The sequence below is a fragment of the Macrobrachium rosenbergii genome, chromosome 3 (genome assembly GCF_040412425.1).
Source record: "Macrobrachium rosenbergii isolate ZJJX-2024 chromosome 3, ASM4041242v1, whole genome shotgun sequence".
NCBI lineage: Eukaryota > Metazoa > Arthropoda > Malacostraca > Decapoda > Palaemonidae > Macrobrachium > Macrobrachium rosenbergii.
In genome coordinates this window covers 67,512,376-67,535,911 of record NC_089743.1, presented here as the reverse complement: position 1 = coordinate 67,535,911, position 23,536 = coordinate 67,512,376, and the positions used below count along the sequence as shown (strand labels likewise).

At 39.0% G+C, this 23,536-nt stretch overlaps 1 long non-coding RNA gene across 1 annotated transcript in view; it reads right to left on the bottom strand.

Annotated features, from left to right (window-relative positions):
* Positions 1–18,317, bottom strand: part of LOC136828656 (uncharacterized) — a 180,983-nt gene extending 162,666 nt beyond the window's left edge. Inside the window, exon 1 of the long non-coding RNA XR_010850169.1 lies at positions 18,085–18,317. This is a non-coding gene — a long non-coding RNA (uncharacterized lncRNA). The remainder of the gene's footprint in view (positions 1–18,084) is intronic.
* Positions 18,318–23,536: the final 5,219 nt, after the last annotated feature.

The following is a 23,536-nucleotide window of genomic DNA, read 5'->3' as shown; positions in this document are numbered from 1 at the left end:
ACAAATCTTCTCTGTAATGTTTTGTTGCTTTGTATACAGTGTGCTTGAAAATGCCTTGAAGTAACGGCGAAAGATCTTCCAGTTCATTTGTCACTTCCCTCGCGGATACATACTCTGTTTATATTTTGTATAAAGTTGTTATCCTCATGGCAAAGTTACAATTACTGTATATATATATATATATATATATATATATATATATATATATATATATATATATATATATATATATATATATTTACTGCTTACAATTAATTATTTAATAAATCACCCCAGATATTAAACAAACTTAGTGAAAATCCATAAATTGTTTACCGAATACGGACGGAGGACGAATCTCCCACATTTCAATCAACTATGTCCACTTCATATCTCCAAATGCATCAAATTATGAAAACTTGTTGTTAGCAGAGAGAGAGAGAGAGAGAGAGAGAGAGAGAGAGAGAGAGAGAGAGAGAGAGAGAGAGAGAGAGAGAGGGGGGGCACATATACATTCAGAAGAGCCGGCCACCCTCGGGAGGATGCTCACAAAGTGAGTTATTCATAAGGTAAGAACTACCTTCATCAAAGCTTACACTGAACACAAGCTCTAGCCAAACACTGGTCATTGCAAAGGTAGTCTTACCTAATCATAATTCTGTTTTCATTCAAACTTACACATATACCGGTCAAGCTCTATCCGATACTGCAAAAAATATTCTGAACTAACTTCAAACGAGATTTGTCTTTCAGTACTAGACATCGTTATGCATAAGTCTATGCAAAGCAGCTTAAATGGTAATGCGCATATTCTGCAACTTGCTGGTAACAAACCTAATTCATATCCTTTGTAAACCAATCAATAAGGAAAGAAAAAACCGAAAGTCGTTTATTTTGAACTAGATGAAGACCAAAACCGACCAAATTGTTGACAACCATTTTTTAAAAATTATGAACATCTTGGAAGAAAGTGGTCAGATTATCTATATTAGTTAATTAGGACAAAATCTGCTCATCAGTAACAAAAAGCAAACTATTCTTTCATTTCTGAGGAACAGTCCATGATAGTTTCATTTTCATATGAAATCGGTAACCATGAATTTTACTACATAGCGTTAAAACTTGAGCTTTTCTGGTTAAATTCACTTGAGTCTTCAGTTCCCCTGGTAAGTGGTTGCTGGTGTGGTTCATTAGCGCTTAATAACTATCGGGCCAGATAGTGGTGCATAATTAGAGACGCAGGCTTCCTCTACTGCATGGGAAATTGAATGGAAACCATATTATGCTGTACCTGAGAACCAGCTTTTCTTAACTGTTTTGACATCAAATCAGTCAACTATAAATTGATATGATGAGAAACTTACTTGTACTTGATATTTGGAAGAAAATTTCATACCAGGAAGATTATATTGGTTGGAAGTCTGTTACCTTTGATGGAAAAGGTATTGAACCTTAAGAAACTTTAGACAGTCATCATGAAAGGTACAGATACACATAAGTGGAAAATAAATCGTTGCACCCTTTAACAGCCAACAAAAATTCCACCCTCCGGAAAAGAACTAATGTGGAAAAGAACTAATGTTAAAATAATATACTTCTATATAAATACACTAGTTATAGTGCTAAGAACATTAACACTTTCTTTATTTCTACGTTATCCATTACTAAGTAGAAATGTAAAGAAATTAAAAACCCAGTTGCATAAATATGAGAGGAACGAATACAACTAGTATCCGTTTGCGCTAAAATGTTGAGATTCTTTTAGCAAATACCGTAGATAAAGTGGTTACCTGAACTCAGACTTTAGCACAAGCTCAACCCAAGCCATCCCCCGAGCGAAAAAAAAAAGAAAAACTGTCAGCAAAACCAATCGAGATGTGTGACAAAAGAAACCTTTGGTGTGATGAGAGAAAAAGGAAGACCCTTCGGGACTCTGACATTTCCTGCAAGGTTAGGAAATTCATCATCTCTAACAAAAGAGAAAATATCGATCATTACTATCCAACATCATCTTCCTTCACTGATTTTTCTTTTTATTTTCCTCTGTCCGTTTTCTATAATTGACGGGAGGAAGAAAGGCAACAATATGCTAGACTGGATACTGAAGCTGTTAATCCTTTTCCTCGCAGATTTCCAGTGACTCCCATATCTATATATATATAAAAGTGAATGTTTGTATATATATTTGTTTGTCCACTATAGAAATCTGAACTACTTGACAGACCCAAACAAAATTTTGCACACAGCCTCTATGTCACTCCAGAAAGGTTTTTAACTCAAAATCACAACCCTATCCCGTGACAGACATGCAAACACATACAAAACAAATTAAATTTTCGTTTTTATGTCACCTTTTCTTTCGTTGTTACTGGGTTAATTCTAATTTTTCTCCTGACCCTCCACCTTTTATTTCATGTGCTGTCAGACGTATGGTTAACCTACAACATTAAATCCAAATCCCCTATAACATAATTTTTTTTATCAGAATTTACAAGAATTTTGATCATAATTTATGATAATTATTAATATAAGTGTTAAACATATACTTCGCTGCTTGGTTGAAATGCTAAATAAAGTATTTTTAGCTTCGTTACAAAACATATTTCATAGCTATAAAGCAATGAACCCAAATCAGCAGGTCCAAAGATTTTCTCCCAAAACAGTTGTCTTTCTCATTTGCGCAGGCGTAGTAGCTATTAGCTCAACTATGTGCAAGATGTATGATGACAGTATATCCTTTTTCTTTATTAGTTAAAATGCGAATTTTCTCATTGATTCGATCGTTTCTTCTTCGTTTTTACCTCTAGAATTCATTATAACGAGCACTTTCTAGCGTCACAATGGCACATATCCTTATAAATTCGGTTTAAATGAGGTTTATGGAGTGTTTTGGCAACAAATCTTCACTTCACTGTTGTCGCACGAGAGACAGACCTTCTCCTCTCCCGGACACACACAAACACATACACACCTGAATGCAAATTATAGAAATACAATATTTTTTATTTATTGTCTTTGTTCAGTGGAGATGCTTTTTATTCTCTTCTGCTGGAGGAATGTAACTTCCCCTCCCCTTTCCCTCCCCATCTATCTTCCCCTCACCCTCCCCTCCCCTTCCCCTTCCTCCTTTTTCCCTCCCCTCCCTCCTGTCTTCTTTCCCTTCATCCTCCTCTTCCCTCCCCTACCCATAACTGTCATTCAGAGTTTTCCTGGGCAGCACCAAGTTGTCCATATAGTGTATATATATATATATATATATATATATATATATATATATATATATATATATATATATATATATATATATATATATATATATATATATATATATATATATATATATATATATATATATATATATATATATATATATCATGCCGTATTAACAAGGTCAGATAGGGTCATAACCACATGAAAGGTCTCTAAAATCAGAATGAGCAAATCTTAGGATTCCAGCTAGGAGTGAAACAATCAGATGATGTCATTATAAGGCATTTTGAGAACGAGATACAAGAGAAAATTCTAGAAGAGGAAGATAACATCACTTCCTCAGCAAAATGTTTTGGGGTCAAAACTAGCGCACTGGAACAGTACATGATCAGAGCAATGTACTCTTAAACATGACACAATTGCCATGTACTTCAGTGCGATACTTGTTCGCATTTATCAAAAAGATACACATCTTTACCAAAAAATCAAATGGGACAAAGCTTTTAACGAAATCTCAACACGATCAAAACAGATGGCAGCTGGCTAATCATAAATGGCATGTTTTTAAAACAAGACAAAGAACCAAAGTTGGTTTTCAGAACTGAGCAACCTACTGTGTCCCTGACCTGTCGACATGTTATCTTTCGCGATGACAATCAAAGCAAAACAAGCTTTCGTTACTACACACACGTTACTGATATACAATTAAAAACGTATTATTAATTCTAAATTACGTTGTTAAGTTATATAAATCACTAACTCTTCTGAGATCTGATATTATATTACATATGATACTTCAACAACTATTACCATTACACAGAACACATGGTAACTAGAACAGTAAATATATCAAAATCACGGAACGTTATACATTTTACAAGGCAATATCATGAAATTCACCCCCCCCTCCCCCAAAGATTAGTTATCCCAGGTTTGAATCCAACGATTCACAAAGGTATAAATAATCTGCTATGACATTATCTTTTCCTGAAATGTGTTTCACTTTTACATTATATGGTTGCAGGAATAAAGGCCACCTGGTCAGTCTCTGATTGTTATTTTTCGTCTTATTGATGAATGAGATAGGGCTGTGGTCAGACATACTAAAATTTCTTCATTCCTAGGTCGGTTCACATACACTTCAAACTTTTTCAATGCTGTGATTAATGCTAATGCTTCTTTTTTGATGGTGGAGTAATTTTTCTGATGCTTTTTCGACTTTGAAGACATGTATCATGCCCTATTAACAAGGTCAGATAGGGTCATAACCTCCTCCTACATCTGTTTTAAGAACAATGCCATATCATCTTATATCTCTAAGATTCTACGGTGGCAATGGCCAGTACTAGGTCAGCACATTTTCTCTCTCTCTCTCTCTCTCTCTCTCTCTCTCTCTCTCTCTCACCATCCAAATCACTATCTGAACTAAGGAAGAACAGCAAACACATGACTACCAAAAAATAGAATTTATTCAGTAATCTAGCATGGCAAGTGGTTTGAAATGAAATAAAAATGAAATGGGAATATCAACGTCCCAGAATTGGTACCCTCAAAATAACCAAGTAAGATATCATGGTACTATTAACTTCCACTAAGTAAGTCTCATCATACAAGTTAAAATAAGTCTGTTCGACCGAAGTCATATGTCACATTCTCCTCCACTTTTATTGGCCTCTATTCACAATGCATCTAAAGAACAAAGGGGAAACACAATTTTTGAAAATAGGCACAAAGAAAAATAAATGTGGGATTTTTTCCCACGTTACCAACCCCAAAGGAAATGCACATAATTAAACATGGTAAAATCATCAATAAAAATCAAAGAGGCATAGCTGATAAAAGTAAATCAGTGAAATAAATCAGGTTTTCTTGGAAATAAAGTTCCAGCTCACCTCACAGGCAGTACTTAAAAGTCCTCCAACCAGGCGTATCCTGACAAAGCCATCTAGGCCCTCAATGTTTAGCCTGTTTTCAAAATTGAATATTCACACTTCACATGGCACGCCCATCAGGGAGCATGAACAAATGCACTCGCTGGATCTTGATGACTTCCAGCGGCATAACCAGCACATGGCCCAGGGTATGATGCCCCCTTGTCTCCGTGGGAAGCCATACTGATGCTAGGCCTTTGTCAGCACTTTGCCTTTGCCCAGAGTGTCTGCAAGCAAACTGCTTAACCCCCAAAAATCCTGCAATATAATATATCAATATCCTTCAGTGTTCCACTGCTCGACCACCAATTGTGACACCCACAGCATGAGAGAAGCAACAAATTCTATTCCCCCGACCCATGCACCAGCCCAAGAGCAACACCTGGGGCTGGCTTCTCTTGGGTGGAATGGTTCTTTGCACATAGTTTCTTTGAGCATCTGAACCCCAACACTACACACAGCATGACAACTAAGACCGCCCACCATGGCGAAAATCGATGAAAATGTAGTGCTGTGGAACAAAGAAGAAATCATCTTTGGGCAGTGGGGGAAATGGAGGAATTGTAATTATGTCTCCCCCCTAGGAGAAAGGCATGGGGATAACACTGTGTTCCCCATGAAGGTGATGCATGAAGTTGCGAGTACTTGAGCTGTACACCATTCTGCTGAGCACTTGGAATTTTGGTGTGACGATCTGACAGGCAGCATCAGCAAGGCGAAATCCTTTCAGCCAGAAGGCATCGGGTGGAGGTTTGGCAGCTTGCACAAAAAGCTGCCGTGGCAGTCTTTGTAGAGGCTAGAACTCCAGCCGGGAATGTTGTAAAGTCACAGTCTGAAGGTGTCTGATTATGAACAAGTGACAGTTCACATCCTACTTAGTCAACGTTCCTAAGAGCAAAAATCCTACTGTCACAGACATATCTATCGTGAACTAAAGTACATCCTGACCCATAATTAATAGCAGAGGACTAATACTGGTCACCCAAAATATGCATTGTCTCTACTCCATCCCATGTCACCATCGAACCATCAAAATTACTAGGAAAAGGCTGGATAATAAAACTGTGAAACAATTTCATATCACTAACAGGAACCTCCACAAGCAACCCTCTATCAGACGAGCGTACTTTCAAAATCCCATCATAATGATAAAATTCCACCAGTAAAAATTATTTGTGAACCATAAATAAATTCTGGATTTTACAAAGTACATTCCAGAGCCCCTAATGGTAATATATCCCCAAATACATGCCCCTGCTTGAACCTGAGTTTCAATCACTGTTAATGAAGACTCCACTTCTTTCTCAACAGTAAGTAAGAGAGCTTGACAAGGAGAAAAACAATCGAAAGATTTAAGTCTCTCCCAATCCTATCAACTGTGACCAATAACTCATTTAAAGATGTCCTCACTGTCTCAAAACCCTCCCTTAATTTCTCCTCACTATCTCGTAAAGTCATCAAAGTTTTAACCTTACTAGCAAATACTGCTGATATCTGTTCAATTCTCACCAAATTACCGACTGACATACAAGCAATCGATCCTAAGATCATAATGGCTCCAATTACCAATGGCGCAGCCCTCTTACTCCTAGAAGAGACCTGAGAAGTAGAAGAAGCTAAATTTGGAATCCATGTTAAAGTCTTCTTTTATAATAACACCCAGGCCTAACCTTACTACAGAATTAGCCCATGCCACGACCCCCAAAGTCATGAGCAGACGAAATTTCAGCATCCAAAAAAACCAAAAGAAAGAAACCCATATGTTGCCAGATCTCGAAACAAGAAAGAAAAAAAACAAAACAAAACAAAAAAAGAAACCCACAGCAACTTTAACTCTATCCGGCTTTGCATTGCACCTGTTAACCATATCTTGAGTTTTCACTCCAAGATTCTTAGCAAAACGCGCATATCTCTCTTTAGCAGTAGAGACTAGCGCTTTCACTGTATCATCACCCGATGGAACAGGTAATAAACCAAATGCGCCCAGCAATGGGTAGCCAAACAGCACTTCATTGGGAGACGTTCCAGTGGTATCACTAACCATAGAATTGATGCTATGCTGCACCTGTGGAATATATCGATTCCAATTTACATCACTGCCCCCTACAGTCATTCTGAGAGCCTCAATTACCTTCCTATTTGCCCATTCACATAGTCAATTAGCTTCTGGTCTTTAGAGAATAATAGTGACTTTCCAAATCCCCATTACCTGTGCAAGACACTCTACTGTCTTGTTCACAAATTCTCTCCCATTATCTGTATTCAGCACCTCAGGAACCCCATAACGACAAATATATCCATTAAAGAATGCGACTGCCACTTCCTTTGCTGCTTTATGTTTCAAAGGAAAAATCTCTACAAACCTAATTAATTCATCAACAACCACCAACAGGTGCCTATGGCCATAACTAGATTCACAGAAATTGGATAACAGGTCCATATGGGCCCTAGAAAACGGTCTTCTGGGAATAGGAAATGAACCCATTTTACAAGAAATGACCCTCGATGGCTTACACGTGTTACAAACTGAACAACCTCTCACAAAGTCTTCCACTGACATGGGCATATTCTTCCAAAAGAATTGTTCCCGTATATTCTGATACGTCTTCTCAATACCAAAATACGGACTGTCAGACCTACAGTGAACAATATCCAGAACTGTAGGTACTAACATCCTTGGAACAACTATTTGCATTGTATCACCCTTATCCTCACTATTTCTCAGTCTGTACCTAATCTTCCTAACTAACAAATTGCCCTCTAACTCAAGACCTGCAAAAAGCAACTTATAACCATTCCTAACTAATTCCCCTCTAAGAAACGCTTTTGCATCTGCCAAAACCTCATGCTCATCCTGTTTAGATTCTACTAAACTAACATCCCAGTCTATGCAATCTCCAGATACATAACATACATGACTACCATTTGCATCAGAAAAACTTCTACTAAGGGCATCCGCTGCAACACTATATCTACCCTCTATATACCTAAGCTTGGCATCAAAATCCCTGATTGGCAGATACCACCTAGCTCTTTTAGGAGAAAGATCTGGGTTATTGAAAAGATCCAACAATGGCTTATGATCTGTAAGAACCTCTACTCTGTTGCTCAACAATAACATCTCAAAATGAACCAAACTAGACACTACCACAAACGCCTCTTTGTCCGTCATGCACATAGACATCTCATTACTCCATAGCATCTTAAACTTCCTACTGTAGAACGAGATAGGATGCAATTTACCATCAAACTTCTGCATATCAAACGACTGACATCTGTCACCAATGTGAAAGGACATTCAAAATCAGGAAATTTCAACACTAAGGCATCCTTAATATTCTGAAAGGCTGATTGCTGTCCATCTCTCCATGCAAACTGCACGTCATCCCTAAGGACATCTGTTAAAAGAGATAATAATGTAGAAAAACCTTTCACAAACCTACGAAAAAATCCAGCCATGCCTAAGAAAGACCGAATCTGTTTCTTATTCTTGGGAGTAGCAAAATCTACTATTGCCCTAACTTTATCCTCATTCACTTTAACACCCACTTTAGAAATGACATGACCCAAATATACTACCTGCTTCTTCAGAAAATTACACTTAGCTATTGTATCTTCAAACCCGCTAACCTAAGCCTCCTACAAACCTCCTTAAGAACTTCTAAATGTTCCTCTACTGAATTAGTGGCAACTATTACGTCATCTATGTAGAGAAATATGGATTTCCCTAACAAGACATGCAAAACTGTATTCATTAGCCTAGTAAATGTCATATGACTACCTGATAAACTAAATGGCATCCGCATGAACTCATAATGCCCCTTCGGCAAAGAGAAAGCTATGTACTTTCGACTCTCCTTGCTAAGTGGTACTTGCAAGTACCCTTACATCAGATCAGTGGAAGAATAAATATTCTTGCCCCAATCTCAGCAAATAAATCTGGCAAACATGCCACAGGGTAACGATCAGGAATGGTTTTCTCGTTCGACTTCCTAAAGTCCTCGGACTGAACCATCCTTCTTAGGAACTGTTAGCAACGGAAACTTAAAAGGCAAGGAACTGGGCCTAACAATGCCTTCCTTCTCCCACTTATTAACCTCTTGCTCCACCTGTTCTCTAATCTTAAAAGGAATCCTATATGAAGGGACAAAAATAGGCGTAGTCTTATCCTCTAAATGAACTTTGTGTTCTAACACATTTGTTAACCCTAACTTATCCCCTTTAAGTGTGACTATGTCCACCAACTCAGCCACAACATCTTCCACAATCTCAACATATTCTTTAAAATCAGCATTGGCCAAATGATCCTTAAAAACCTGCCTCCTAGCCTGTAAATCTGATTCTGAAAATTCACACCTATCCCCGACAATAGCAACTGAATTATCTTCATTGACCCAGTCAACAAAATCGACTGCAAAAGTACCCTTCTGATAATTCCGAACTGAATCATTACAGTTTAGCAATTCCACCCAAGTATTCCCTGAACTCGGTACCGTGCTTATAGAACACGTACACACTACCCCCTTCATCTTTTCACTGCACTCAACTACACATACCTGTCTAGATTTATGCACACCTTTCACTCGAACTTTCACCATGGCAAGCATACCAGGACCAAAAACCACATCATCCGACAAAACCCGTTAACAACACTTCCTACCCATTGAAACATGTTCAGAATCCACCCGCAAATTCTCATGTACACCTGATCCATTATCATCATCCACTCTACTTACACCCATTCCCTCATAAGGCACAAAAACACCAGGTACTCCAACAGTTATACCACATACCCCTGTGTGAATCGAGATTTTGTGTCTCCAACATGCTGGATGGCCCAATAACAAAGTATTCGCCAAAGCAGCCCCCGTATAACCAAAAATGCTTCTGTAAAAGTTCTACCCCCAAGAGATAAATTCACATCTATGTAACCCAAAACCCATAACCTACTTGCTTGAACATCACATACTGTCTCTTTAGCAGGTCTCAAAGAACGATCGGAAAACATCGATTGGAACAACTCACAATTCATCAGATTAATAGAGGCACCTGTATCTATAAAAATACTCACATTAACCCCATACGCAGACCCTGAGGGTTCCCCCAGAAGTCCTATATCACAAGAAACACCCATCATGTTTTCCTTTACAACTGATCAGTCTTCCGACAACTCACCGGTCACTAGATCCCCTTGAAAAACCCCTTGAGGAACTTTCTTACTTAAGCTACCAAAATTCGGAAATGTAGGTCTAACATTATCCTATTTAAGAGATGGACAAGACTGCCAAGGGTGACCATACCTCCTACAACCACCACAATATTTAACACGGCAAAACCTCTTAATGTGTCCCTGCATATTACAATTAAAACAATGAACCCGCGGAGCCTGAGAACTCAACCCAACCATTGACCTCTGGCTCTTCCGAATTTCAACAAAACCCTTCAAACTACGGACTGAGTCTCTGCACCCTACACACCATAGGCTGACCCAAGGAATCTCTGATCATTGTCCCTTCTAGCCATTTTTGCAGCTTCGTAAATAAATCCGCTAACTCACACTTGGCTGATCACAAATACAAATTTCCCAAGTCACGTGGAGGGAAACCCCTCAAAGAGAGAAACAGAAAAAAAAAACAATTCTCCCCAAAAAATTCCCACAAAGGAACAACCCCACAATGTTAATTCCCTTTACTCCAACTATTACTCCCCCAAAATCAAAAGAAAGTACTGTTTCGACCCACAAATAAATCAAAACCCCACAGGAAAAAAATACATAGACAGGCTGAGTGCACAGCTGACTGCAAAGTAGGTCAAGATGAACTTCGAGTTTTCAAGGACAATAATAAACACACAAATCGTTGAGCACAAAACCTCTGAGACGCATCTGCTTCGGACTCAGTTGCCAAGGCAAAAATTGCAGAGTAAGCTCACACACCCAATTCTGGCCCTAGTTACAACACCCCCTTACACACGTGCACATATGTAACCAAAATAAATCATGTATGTATGTAACTAAAAAAAAGAAAAAGTTTAAAATCTAAGAAATGTTTACCCAAATGCATAAGAAATATTTATTCCCAATAACCCAACAACCGTAAAGCACTTATCAACACAATAACCCACGTTCCTCAAAAGTAATAGTAAAAAAAGTATTCCGTGATCCCCAATGGTTTCGTAAATGCTGGTTCGATCTGCCGATTGTGGAAAAAAAAAGAAAGTACAAGTTGTGCGCCTCTAACTGCACCAGTCTACCCCCTCACACATAGAAAACGGGCTGTATTGAGAATGGGAAGAAAGCGGCATACTCAGCCCACTAAACTACGTCACGAATACATCACTTTGCACAGAAACTCAGAGACGCATCGTAATCAGAAAAAACAACTCACCCTTAATCCGGCTTATTTCCCACTAAGCCCTTATTACAAACAACCAAAAAGAGAACACTTACTTGTTAATATCCCCCCTTCTTCATCCACCACCTGCTCCACAAAAGAATACAGCAATGCTTCCTAACCTGAAATACATTCTAACATGTCATCAACCCATACACACACCCACTTATCACACAAGATGATTAGCAACTGGTGATGAAGCACACCTCTTCTCCCATTCGAACCAAATATCCTAGGTCATCACATCACCACTCTTACCAACCGAACGTCTGAAAGATAATTGGAACACGCCCTATTCTGGCCTAAAGTCCCCATTACCAGTCACTTCAGAAGCTGTTGAAGGTTGTAAGGTCAAGGTCCACTGCCACAAACTATTATGCCCTATTAACAAGGTCACATAGGGTCATAACCTCCTTCTACATATGTTTTAAGAACAATGTCATATCATTTTATATCTCTAAGATTCTATGGTTGCAACGGCTGGTACTGGGTCAGCACATTTTCTCTCTCTCTCTCTCTCTCTCTCTCTCTCTCTCTCTCTCGTTATCCAAGTCGCTAACATGGCAAGTGGTCTGAAATGAAATAAAAATTAAATAGGAATATCAACGTCCCAGAATTGGTACCCTCAAGATAACCAAGTAAGATACTATTAACTTCCACTAAGTCTGTCTCATCATAAAGTTAAAATAAGTCTGTTCGATCGAAGTCATGATATGTCACATTCCCCTCCAGTTATATTGGCCTCTATTCCTAATACATCTGAAGAACAAGGGGAAACACAACTTTCAAAAACAGTAACAAAGAAAAATAAATGTGGGATGTTTTCCCACGTTACCATCCTCAAAGGAAGTGTACATAATTAAACATGGTAAAATCATCAATAAAAATCAAAGGGACATAGCAGATAAAAGTAAATCAGTAAAATAAATCAGATTTCCTTGGAAGTAAAGTTCCAGCTCACCTCACAGGCAGTACTCAAAAGTCCTCCAACCAGACGGATCCTGACAAAGCCATCTAGGCCTTCAATGTTTAGCCTGTTTTCAAAATGGAATATTCACACTTCACATGGCACGCCTATCAGAGCCCACAAACGAACGCACTCGCCTGATCTTGACAACTTCCGGCAGCATAACCAGCACATCGCCCAGGGTGTGATGCCCCTTGTCTCTGTACTGATGCTATGCCTATGCCAGCACTGACCTGCTGAATACCTAGGCACTGTTTCCATTTACCTTTGCCCAGAATGTCTGCAAGCAAACTGCTTAACCCCCAAAACCTACAATATAATATATCATTATCCTTCAGTGTTTCATACACACACACACACACACACACATATATATATATATATATATATATATATATATATATATATATATATATATATATATATATATATGTATGTATATACATATATATATTTTTGTAAATAGTACAAACATCAATAACAAAAATAATTTAGTTGTAAGGCTCAGCTGAACTCTTAACTATAGCTCACTTTTACCAATTTCTTTCAGAATTGCATATGCATGAATAAATATTAGTATGACTGCAAACAATTTAATATTAATATATATATATATATATATATATATATATATATATATATATATATATATATATATATATATATATATATAAATAAAGATAAAATCCCACGAAGGAAATGGAAACATGGAGTGCTATGAGGCCTTTCGACGCCAGGTCCTTTACTTAGCAGAGTCTTCTAAGTAAAGGACCTAGCATCGAAAAGGCCTCGCAGCACTCCAGTAAATTTTCCATTTCCTTCTGTGGATTTTATCTTTATTTATATATTCATCACGTTCCATATTTTCGTGATTCAGTTATACATATATATATATATATATATATATATATATATATATATATATATATATATATATATGTATGTGTGTGTGTGTGTGTGTGTGTGTGTGTATTATATAAATATGTCTTCGTGAAGATGGGTGGATTTCGTTTGAAATTACAGGACAACTTTGAAGGGAATATGTTCGGCACAGGTGAAACCAATTCTGCTATTTTGATAGCCGAATGGATAAGCCACTTTTTATAGTGCATCTAATTTAAAAGGCACATGCTCGAACTGTGGCCTGGCAGATGCACTGTATATATATCGGATACATATATATATATATATATATATATATACAGTATATATATATATATATATATATATATATATATATATATATATATATGTGTGTGTGTGTGTGTGTGTGTGTGTGTGTGTGTGTGTGTGTGTAACAAGTACTCCTTCGATTACGTGCAGTAAGAGATCCAAGGCCCTGCGGGATATCCGAAAAAAGTTAAACAATTATGTAAAATGGCAACTCCATACCTTACTCCCTCATCTTGTTAATACCATATAACTACAAATACTAAATATGCTTTCGGATGAAAACTTGATGTAAAAGGCAATTAGCTATCTTATTTCCCGTATTTATAAGAGAAAATACTGTAAAAATACAATTTTTTTCCTCTTGTACTCAACATACAATATGGTACGTGTGCTGTATGTACAGTACACTACCAAATAACATGGGTATCATGATCTTTTCTTATTCTGCCTAAACACTGTGAACATTGGAACCCTTAAAAATACACTGTTCAGAAAAAACAGAACCCCCTTTTTTCCTCTCTTAAGCAACACACAGTACTGTAGGCGTGCTGTATGTACAGTAGGCCTATACTATTGAATAACACGTGTATTTCTTCTCTGTGCTGGCCTGTGACTCCTGGGAGACAAGTGGTGAACTGGCCAGAAGAGGATTCACAGGGTTCCTTCATCCATGGCTGAAGGAATCCAGCATATCAACAAAGTATACAGACGTACTCACCTGCATTTCTAGGCTGAACAATTGAGTGCCTGAAGAAGTGGATGGTGCACTGGGGTTTGGGTCTGAAGAAGTTGTTGAGGGTACTATGATGATATCAAAGGCAATTCTGCTTTACTATGGTATTTTGCCAAGATTCTCAAACTTCTGCAGCCAAGTCCAAGGTCCCAGGGCAATTATTAAGGTTGATGTTGGGGTACTCCAAGATCTCGATAAACAGACTGAAGACTATGCGTATGTGCTTGTACGAAGGTGGTTGTTGTGAAACAGCCGCATCCCCATCGTCATCATCATCATCTTCTTCAGAGGCTTACTTGTCACCAGCAGCAACTGCAGCAGCTATTTCACTGTCAGACAAAAGTTCAATGAAACATTTATTACATCCACATGTGCCGTGTCGTTTTTTCGTTTACTCATGTTGCACCAGTTATCGGTGACGGAGTAATCTCTTCTCCCATCACATAATCGTTCTTGTCAATGTAGCGATGTATGCTTTTCTACGGCGCCGATTTTGCCCCAAACCTAATAAGGAAATCTTATTCACTTTTCTATGAGCAGTAACGTATTAAAAGGGTAAAATTTGTTATTTGATGTTAAAACTTTTCTATGAAAAGCACCGAATTTCGCCAGTTAATCGATAGTTAAAAAAAAAGGTCAAGGCCTAGACCTATATTTCAAGACAATGGATCACCAATCTCTCTCCATCATTTCTTATTCTCTCTCTTTACATTCGTTTGTTATTCTCTCTCGTGTCTCTCATAATTATTCGTTTGTTATTCTCTCTCCAGCCCTTCTCCCAGCATTTTTCTTGCATCCTGTCTGCGGGAGAGTGTATCCGCAGTTTGCCATGACCATCTGTCAATAAAATGTTAATTTTTCGGTGACAGATGAGTTGAAACAGAGCATAGTTACTGAGGAGAAACTCAAATATCTATCTAAATGATTTTCACAGTTATTTACCATACACCATTCAGCAACTGATGGTATCGTGTAAAGTCAACGCTAGCATGAAGCCAGCTCAATAATCTGATGGCTATGTTGCTGAACAAACACTTGAAGTTTCGCACTCGTGAAAGCCCCAGTGACCTCTTACCTTCTCTATCTCCTCACAGTTTTTGTTATGCTTATTACAAGGCCTTGAATCCCAAATTAAGGACAAATAAAGCAGCCACTACTACTCATGTAGTGATATCCTCACCCACGCAAAGTGGGGTTGGGGTGAGGTTAAGCCAATCGACCACGAAGGGTGTAAGACGTTGACACTCCATAGACTCATCTGTCCCATCCAAGTATACGTTTACTAGAGTGACTACTGATTTATGAAAATTAGACTGTCAAGACAGGCACATCGGTACTTCAGGCCATTCGGAGCTTAGGACGGTGAAAAGAGGGAGTTGAGCGATTAGACAGGAAAACAGATCCAAAAAATAAAGGAAAAGAAGTACTAGGACCCAAAACTGGAACTTGAAGAAAACCCCCACAGTTGCATTAAGTAACTGTTAGACGGGTTGAACAGCAAGAATGGAGGTAAAGTAAAAGGATAATGAGTAGATGTAGCTAGCGTATACCCTTTAGAAATGCCTAAAGTACCTTACAAAGTGCACTAATGGCGCTACCCTCTCACGGGGCATTTTGGTATGGCTGGAATAGATCCGCCCCGGCCAACCTAACATTGTTCGACATATACGTGGAAATTACCCATCGTGCGTGGGTTAGAATCGCTACACTCCTTCAGTTGCTCTTAACTTGGTAAGAGTGGCCAGAAAATTTTATATTTAAAGTTATGCATACTTTCAAAGAACTGTTGGCATACTCAAATGTGTTTCTTCAACGTTAGTCCAACAACAATACTACCCATTAAGAAGCCTGAGTATAAATGCACTTGGACGAAATCTCGGTTGACTCCGTACCCTACATTTTCTGAATTTTGAAGTTTACGGTCCTATGATATTATTACAAGACGGCGCAGCAAAATAATTGGATTGTGGCTGCCCTGCTGACAATAAACATAAACAGTATGATGAAATAAGCTGAACACCCGCTTTGCCTAGGAACATGGTCATCTTATGCATAAAATTAATATTTCTGGTAGCATCTAATATGTTTTGTAACACTCATAGTAAATTTCGCTCATGAAGCATGGATTTATCATTCTGGTATACGGAACACTTGGAAATTGTTTTTTTTTTTATTTGAAATCCACGAATAGCACAGACGTATGATATAAAAGAATTTCGAGTAAAGCCCCTTTTAAGAAAAATTTAGGAAACATATTCCAAGCATTTATTTTAAAACACTACGAACTAAAGAACTGATCACATTTCCAAAAATTAAACATCATTACTCGTACACAATATATCTAATCATTGTTATCGAAACCCCACTAGAAAGAACGAAAATACCGTCTGCTACCGTTGTCGATAACACTGCATGGGAAGGTGGGATAAGTCAGATGGAAAGGGGCAATCGAAAGCACCCTATATTGATGGATAGCATGGGAGGGAGAAAATGGACATCCCCGTAGCAATAGGCCTACCTCCCTTCAAGATCAGAAGCACATATTGACACAACTCGCTTCAAAACTTAAAAAACTGCCGTTGTGATCAAAACAGCAAATAAGTTGTTACACAAGCCCGCTGCAAGAAGCCAAGATATTTCATCATGTTCCTGCAAAAGACCTTGTCCAAAAGAAAACAACTGATGGTTGCATTATTTATATATATATTATATATATATATATATATATATATATATATATATATATATATATATATATATTATATATATATATTATATATATATATATATATATATATATATATATATATATATATATATATATATATATATATATATTATATATATATATATATATATATATATATATATATATATATATATATATATATATATATATATATACTACCCATGTTAGTAAGCTGCAGCATTCGTTTACATGCATTATTACTTGATAGGCCTATGATTATCCTACTGGAATGAAAGTAATTTTATAACTATAAGTAGCCTATTCGACGGACTGGTTGAATTGCTGCACCCCTTTATAGGTGGATAGCTGATAGTGAGAGGTCAATGGAAGGTTAAACAGCTGGCAGTATACAGAAATACTGTGAGGGAGAATGCCTGGTCTGTACGAGGGTGCCCACCTTAAGCGTATTAAGATAATTGTCTTTATACTGCACTACTAAATATACGTTTGTTTTGCGTTGTAGTGTTACTTTAACCTAAATATAAAAAATGAATAACGTCAAAACTATTGACTAAATATTCTCATGACGAATACTTCACAAAAAACATTCATAAGTTGTATTCAAACACGTATACGAAACCTAAGCTAACCGCAAATATAATCGTTACAAAGCTGAGTTTACTCTCCTAGGCCTATAATCTCACTTACACGACAGTACTGCAAATGCTGATAGCCTTTACAATATAAATGTAGCATTCTAATTTAGTTAGATACTGCCATAATATCATATAAAAATAAAAAGATATGTGGTATGCATATGGAACAGATGGGAAATTCCTCAAACACGACAATCACAACTGCCATTTTGTGATGAGGCTTGAAGTGCTTCCGAGAACTTCCCAGCTAGTACATTTTAAGCCGATGTCTGAAAGGTTTTGTCAAGTGGTGTAAGTGTTGTTGTTGAGTATACATTGCTACTAATCTAAGTATAAAACAATGCAAAGTATTACCTGATTTCCCAGTCAACAGCTTGTGAACACAATCGGAATTCTTGCCTGTCGTTTGCTATTTAGAAACTGAGTGGAAGGAATCACACACGTCACCAAGCGACAAGCCGCTAACGAACGCTGAACTTTCTGTCCTCTGAATTTTCCTCCACTCCCCGACGTCACTGAAAATCTGAAGACGACGTTAGCAGACTGAAAAGATCAGATTGGTGAGCGTGACCTTGGACAGGCGCTGTTTCTACAGAGCAACTACAGGTATACACGGCTCGAGTCTGCAGCTCTTTTGTTTTTTGATGACGTCATGGATTGGAGGGAAAACCTGTCTAGTTGTGTCAGTTAACGCGCCACTACTATGTGAAGAGTGACGTTCGCGAAGTGTTGTCCCTTACATTTGTGTTTTTGTCGGATGGAAAAACTCTGTTTCCACACTGTTCTAAGTGGAGAAACAGGTAATATTTCGTCTTTCTCTTACATTTGGACTAGTCGCAATATATTTTAAATGTTGTATGTATAAGAATATGATGATGATGGTCGCTAAAAACGTATGTGCAACCGAACTGATCAAACGTAAGATTACGGTGTGTTGTCAGCAACGGCCAGTTTCTGTGTATTTCACTGTAAAGTCTTGTGATGACATCAACGGACCCTATAGTTAAGATATTAAACCGAAATATCCGAGAATAGAGCACGCAAATTCAAACTGGGATCTTTTAAAGCCATTCATACACATAGGCCTATGAGTGTTTTGCACATTTGGGAACTCGAAAAATTGATTCGCCTTTACTGAATCTTACTAGGCTCAAATAACAAACGAATGACGACACAGACCAAGCTTGATTCCATTTCCTTCATTGCTACCAGTTCTTTGCACACATACATGGCTGGATATTTCATTACCAAACGGAGTGTTAGGCCTAGGTTTTACAGCGTAAAATGCTACTACCAGTTGCTTTGTTTTGTTATATATCACTGGGAGCAACACACTATTGTCGATTTAAAATACAATTGTAAATATATGGTTGTTTTTATCCAAAGCGGAAGTGTGAAAAAATCTGGACCTGTACATATAAGGCAACTTTTGCTTGGCAACACGGGAACTGTCGTGAAAACGTTACACATCGGTGTAGCTGGAACATCATATTCATGCTTCGTGATTTCCTTTGCAGCGAAAAATGGACACGATTATGTGAAAATGTTATTTCATCTAATAATATTTAAGAAAAATGTGTAGATCATTGGGTATGTCGAGCATGTGCCTTTGCTTAAGTGTAGATGAAACTGGTATATTCGTGTGTCTAGGTCAAGTTTAGTAGGATATCAGTTACCGAAACATACGCACGTTCAGTTATCACAGTCAAAAACAAACTTTAATGCATTTTGTACATGAATTTTTATGCATAATGCACGTAAAACGTTAGGCTATCTATTTCAAATTCTCATGGGCTCTGTGATTTATAACTTCATCTGTGAGTGAAGCGTCTGTAAACCGGTAATGCTCTAAAGATCATTATTCACTGTTGGGTCGTAATTATGGCTTTGCTTTGAATTTTCAATACTTTAGTGATTTAATTTTTTGTTCGTGAGATTATTTTGTAAATTCACTTACTGAATGAGTTACCTTATAGCATAAGTGCATCTTTTAGATAGCAAATCGTTACACTACAGCTGTAGTTAGGTTGGTTTATATATTTTTTGATATCGTAAAATTTTGTCATATTGCCATGATGGTGTACTGTTTTATTATAAACAACAGCGAGTGATATATTCGGTGTTTGCTTTTCGCGCTGGTTGTAAGAAATTAGGGACATAGTACCTATCATACTGTGCAAGATTCTCTGAAATTATTGGTATTAATTCATACTACCATTAAAGAGAATACCATGTAGAAAGTAACAATTAAATGTAAAGGCGGTAGATCACTACTACTGAAGATAAAAGATGAAAACTAGAGTAAATTAAGCATCAAAAACACTTGAACTAAGATATGGAAAGTCTTCCCTTCTTGCAGTATCTGAAATCTTTTTCTCAATTAGTCTCTCAAACGCCAGTAGAGGGCAGTACTTAAAACTTTCACCATTTTATCTTGCTAATGATATTTCAAAAAAACTTTTAATGAGCGTATATTTGCGTTTACAAAACATTCTGTGAGCAGAGTGATGAAGTGGCCAAAATGTTAAAATCAAAGTAACATGATAATTATACACAAATGACAGCTTGTAGAATAGTATATATATATATATATATATATATATATATATATATATATATATATATATATATATATATATATATATATATATTGTTAAGTGTGTGTCTTGGCTGATCATGTATTATTCAATTTACGTAATTTTACGGCCCTGCAGACCAAGAATACACGTAATCTGCCACTTGAAGCCAAAAGTTAACCTCAAAGACAGTCGTTAATTAGCCAAAGGTCGCCAGTTAAGGGTAATTAACCTTAACAAGAATATTTGAGATGAATTTTAGATTTCAAACGCAACTGTTCTTCCAAACATTCGGACGCTAGGCATAAAAAGCATCGAGACTTAACCTGATATTGCTTACCCTAAATCCTAGGTATTTTACTGGAATAATGGGGTTGAAGCTAACAATATAATAATTTGGCTTAATCTAGACTTCGTACAAGCGATTACCTTCAATGGTGGCCGGAGAATGAAACAAAGAAAGAGTTGGAAATACAGAAAAGAGGTTAAAAGAATGGACGAAGTTTCAAACAGCACACAGACTCTACCTTAAGGACGAAGCGTTGGCGCGCATTTACAACGGACGTGCTGAAGTTCGGGTGTGTGTTTCTTGCTCCACCATTCACTAATAAAATAATAGACAAAGGCGGTGTTAGAGCCACCTTCCAGACGTCTGCTCTCGGCGGCTGTTTGTCTCTCTCTCTTCCCTGACCGACCTGGGTCAAACAGGCCTACAGCCATGCCCTAGGCGTCTACGTTCTGTTAAAAACATTCGCCAAGAGAGACAGAAAAGAAGGAAAAAGGACCTTAGGACCACCTATTTTTAAGGCTGATAGGGAAATTTTCCTATAGGGTGAAAGGCCTAAATTATCTATCCCATTCTCCAATGGACGTTAAGGTTTGAACTGAAGACGCTCCTATATAGACAACATCTTTTCCCTGTCTCGGTCAGGTTGATATTATTTGCAATCAAAGTTACGAGGGCGAACAGCAGTAATATTTATAAAAGCTCCCCCCCTTAAGAGGGCCTTCACTCCCTTTTCGGGCGTGAAGGTCTATACTAAGCAAGCTGTTCGCCTCTAGTAGGTTACTCTCCTTCCCCTGAGCAGATTAGTCCTGGTTAGCCTACCTAGCTACAGAACTACCTAACCCTAGATAGGACATGAGCTATAATCACTACTTTACCTAAGTCTAATAGTACGAGAAGGTGCTTATGGTTATTATAGGCTACCTCCTTCAATCATGATTTGTTTAGACCTAGCCTAGTGGTACATTCTATGATATTCCCTAGCCTAACCTATCCTAACCCGACTGTAGCACCAACATAAGAGTTAATGATCTAACTAAATTACAACGTGGTTTATGTTTAATACAATTAATAATTACTAGTTAATTCATGAGGGTTGCTTCATATGATAAAGGGGTGCCTCACGGAGGTCTTAGGCCATGCGTGTCCTGAGCATCGTGGCTCGGTTCACAATAGTTAAGATTATTGAAATTAGTTAGGCTACTTACGTGATTACTGCGGCTCGGTGGTAAGTGGAAGGAACAAGGTTACTAAATTGATGTACCGTACTTTAAGGCGGCCTAGGCTATGTACAATAAAAGGAAGAGATCACACTGGCTACCTCCTCTGGGCAAGGGGCCAGGATCACTCTTAGATGTTAGGGCACTGTGCCGAGAGGGCACTAGTGCCAGGATGAGCTTATAGTTCGGCAACTACTGGGCTCTCTTCCGCCCCTTCTTCTTCTTCTTTGGGTTCCTCCAAGGCCTATCAGTAGCTGGCCTAGGAGGTGATGAGAGCACCGACTCCGGGACAGGCCAGAAGGGCTAGCAGGCATGAAGTCAGGGGCAACTGCAAAGCTGCGGGAGGACTCCCTACTCCGGCTGCTGCGACAACCGGAGCGAGAGCGATCTCGACTACTGCGTCCGAGGATGCCAGTTCCTGGTCTTCCAAGGAAGGGGTACTATTTTCGATCCTCCAGGGGTTCATCCCTGAGACAAATTTTGCAAAGAAAGAAGAAGAAGTTTTGGTGCTGGAGGCTCTCCAGTCGCGATGATCAACTGCATGGGGAATCCTAAATCTCCCGGAGGAGGATTTGCCTCATGATTTAGACCCGGCATGGGGCCTTTTCCATTGGTAGCTCAACGTCCTGGGACGGACGGAGTCTGGCACTGCTCAGTGCTCGCAAGTGGCACTGGCAGCAGTTGAGGGTCAGGCATGCCTGACGAGGGGTCCGAGGTGCAATACCCGCGGACGACTTGTGTTTGGCCGCGCAGAGATTCCTGCCCCAGCGGGAGATCGTAGCCTCTCGGTGAGTTTTGTTCGGGGGCGTCCGCTGGGCGTTGCTTGTTTGGGCAGCCCTCCCAATTTGTGGAGTGGTCTGCCCGCTTGCACGCCCTGCAGCGGTACTGCTCCTCCTGAATCTCTTCGCGGAGGGGGAGGACCTCTTGGTGGGCCAGCCCTTCGCGATTGCAGAGGGCTAGGCCTGAAATAGTTTGATTGTGCCCTTCCGCGGACCACTTTGGTGGGCGGAAGGTGGAGGTTTGTCATTATTGAGAGTGTTAGATGGGGCCTCCGTGGAGGAGGTAACGCGCGCGGAGTGGCGTTGGTAACGGGCTTCCGCAGAGAAGATCCTTGACCCAACAAGAAAGCCACCCGGGCCGAATTCCACCTACCACACCGAGGCGGTGGGGTATCGTGCCCCAAGGTGTCCTAACCTGGAGTTGGACAGTAGGAACGATAATGGTGTGGCCCTCTATGCACTTCATTTCCCACCGGGTTTCTTCGTCAACCATGGCACCGGCTGGCACTTGGGCCCTAGTGATCAGGCTAATGTCTGCTGCAGTGTCTACTGTGACCGGAAGGGTCACTGGCAGGCTAGTGCTCTGAAGAGGGCCACCGCAGATGAACTGGGTTTCAAGTCTGGTGGGGACATGGTAAAGGATCCAGCATTGTGCGGACCAGCAGCAGAAAATGAAGTGCTGATTTACTGTTGGAGGAGAGGGCTGAGCGGATGAATCGGGAGCGGAGTTCAGGCTGGTAGGGTTAGGCTGCGTATTAGTGCCGAGTTTGTATCGGCACTCGGCTTCAGCGTGGCCCCCCTTCTTGCAATAGTTGCACAGGGTCTTGCTAGGCAGTCCATTCTTCAGGCGAGTGGAGTTCGAGAGGTAGGCCGGAGGAATGATTCGCTTCTGAGAGGTGCTATGCGACTGATTGAAGGTTTCCACGAATCAGCCATGCGACAAGC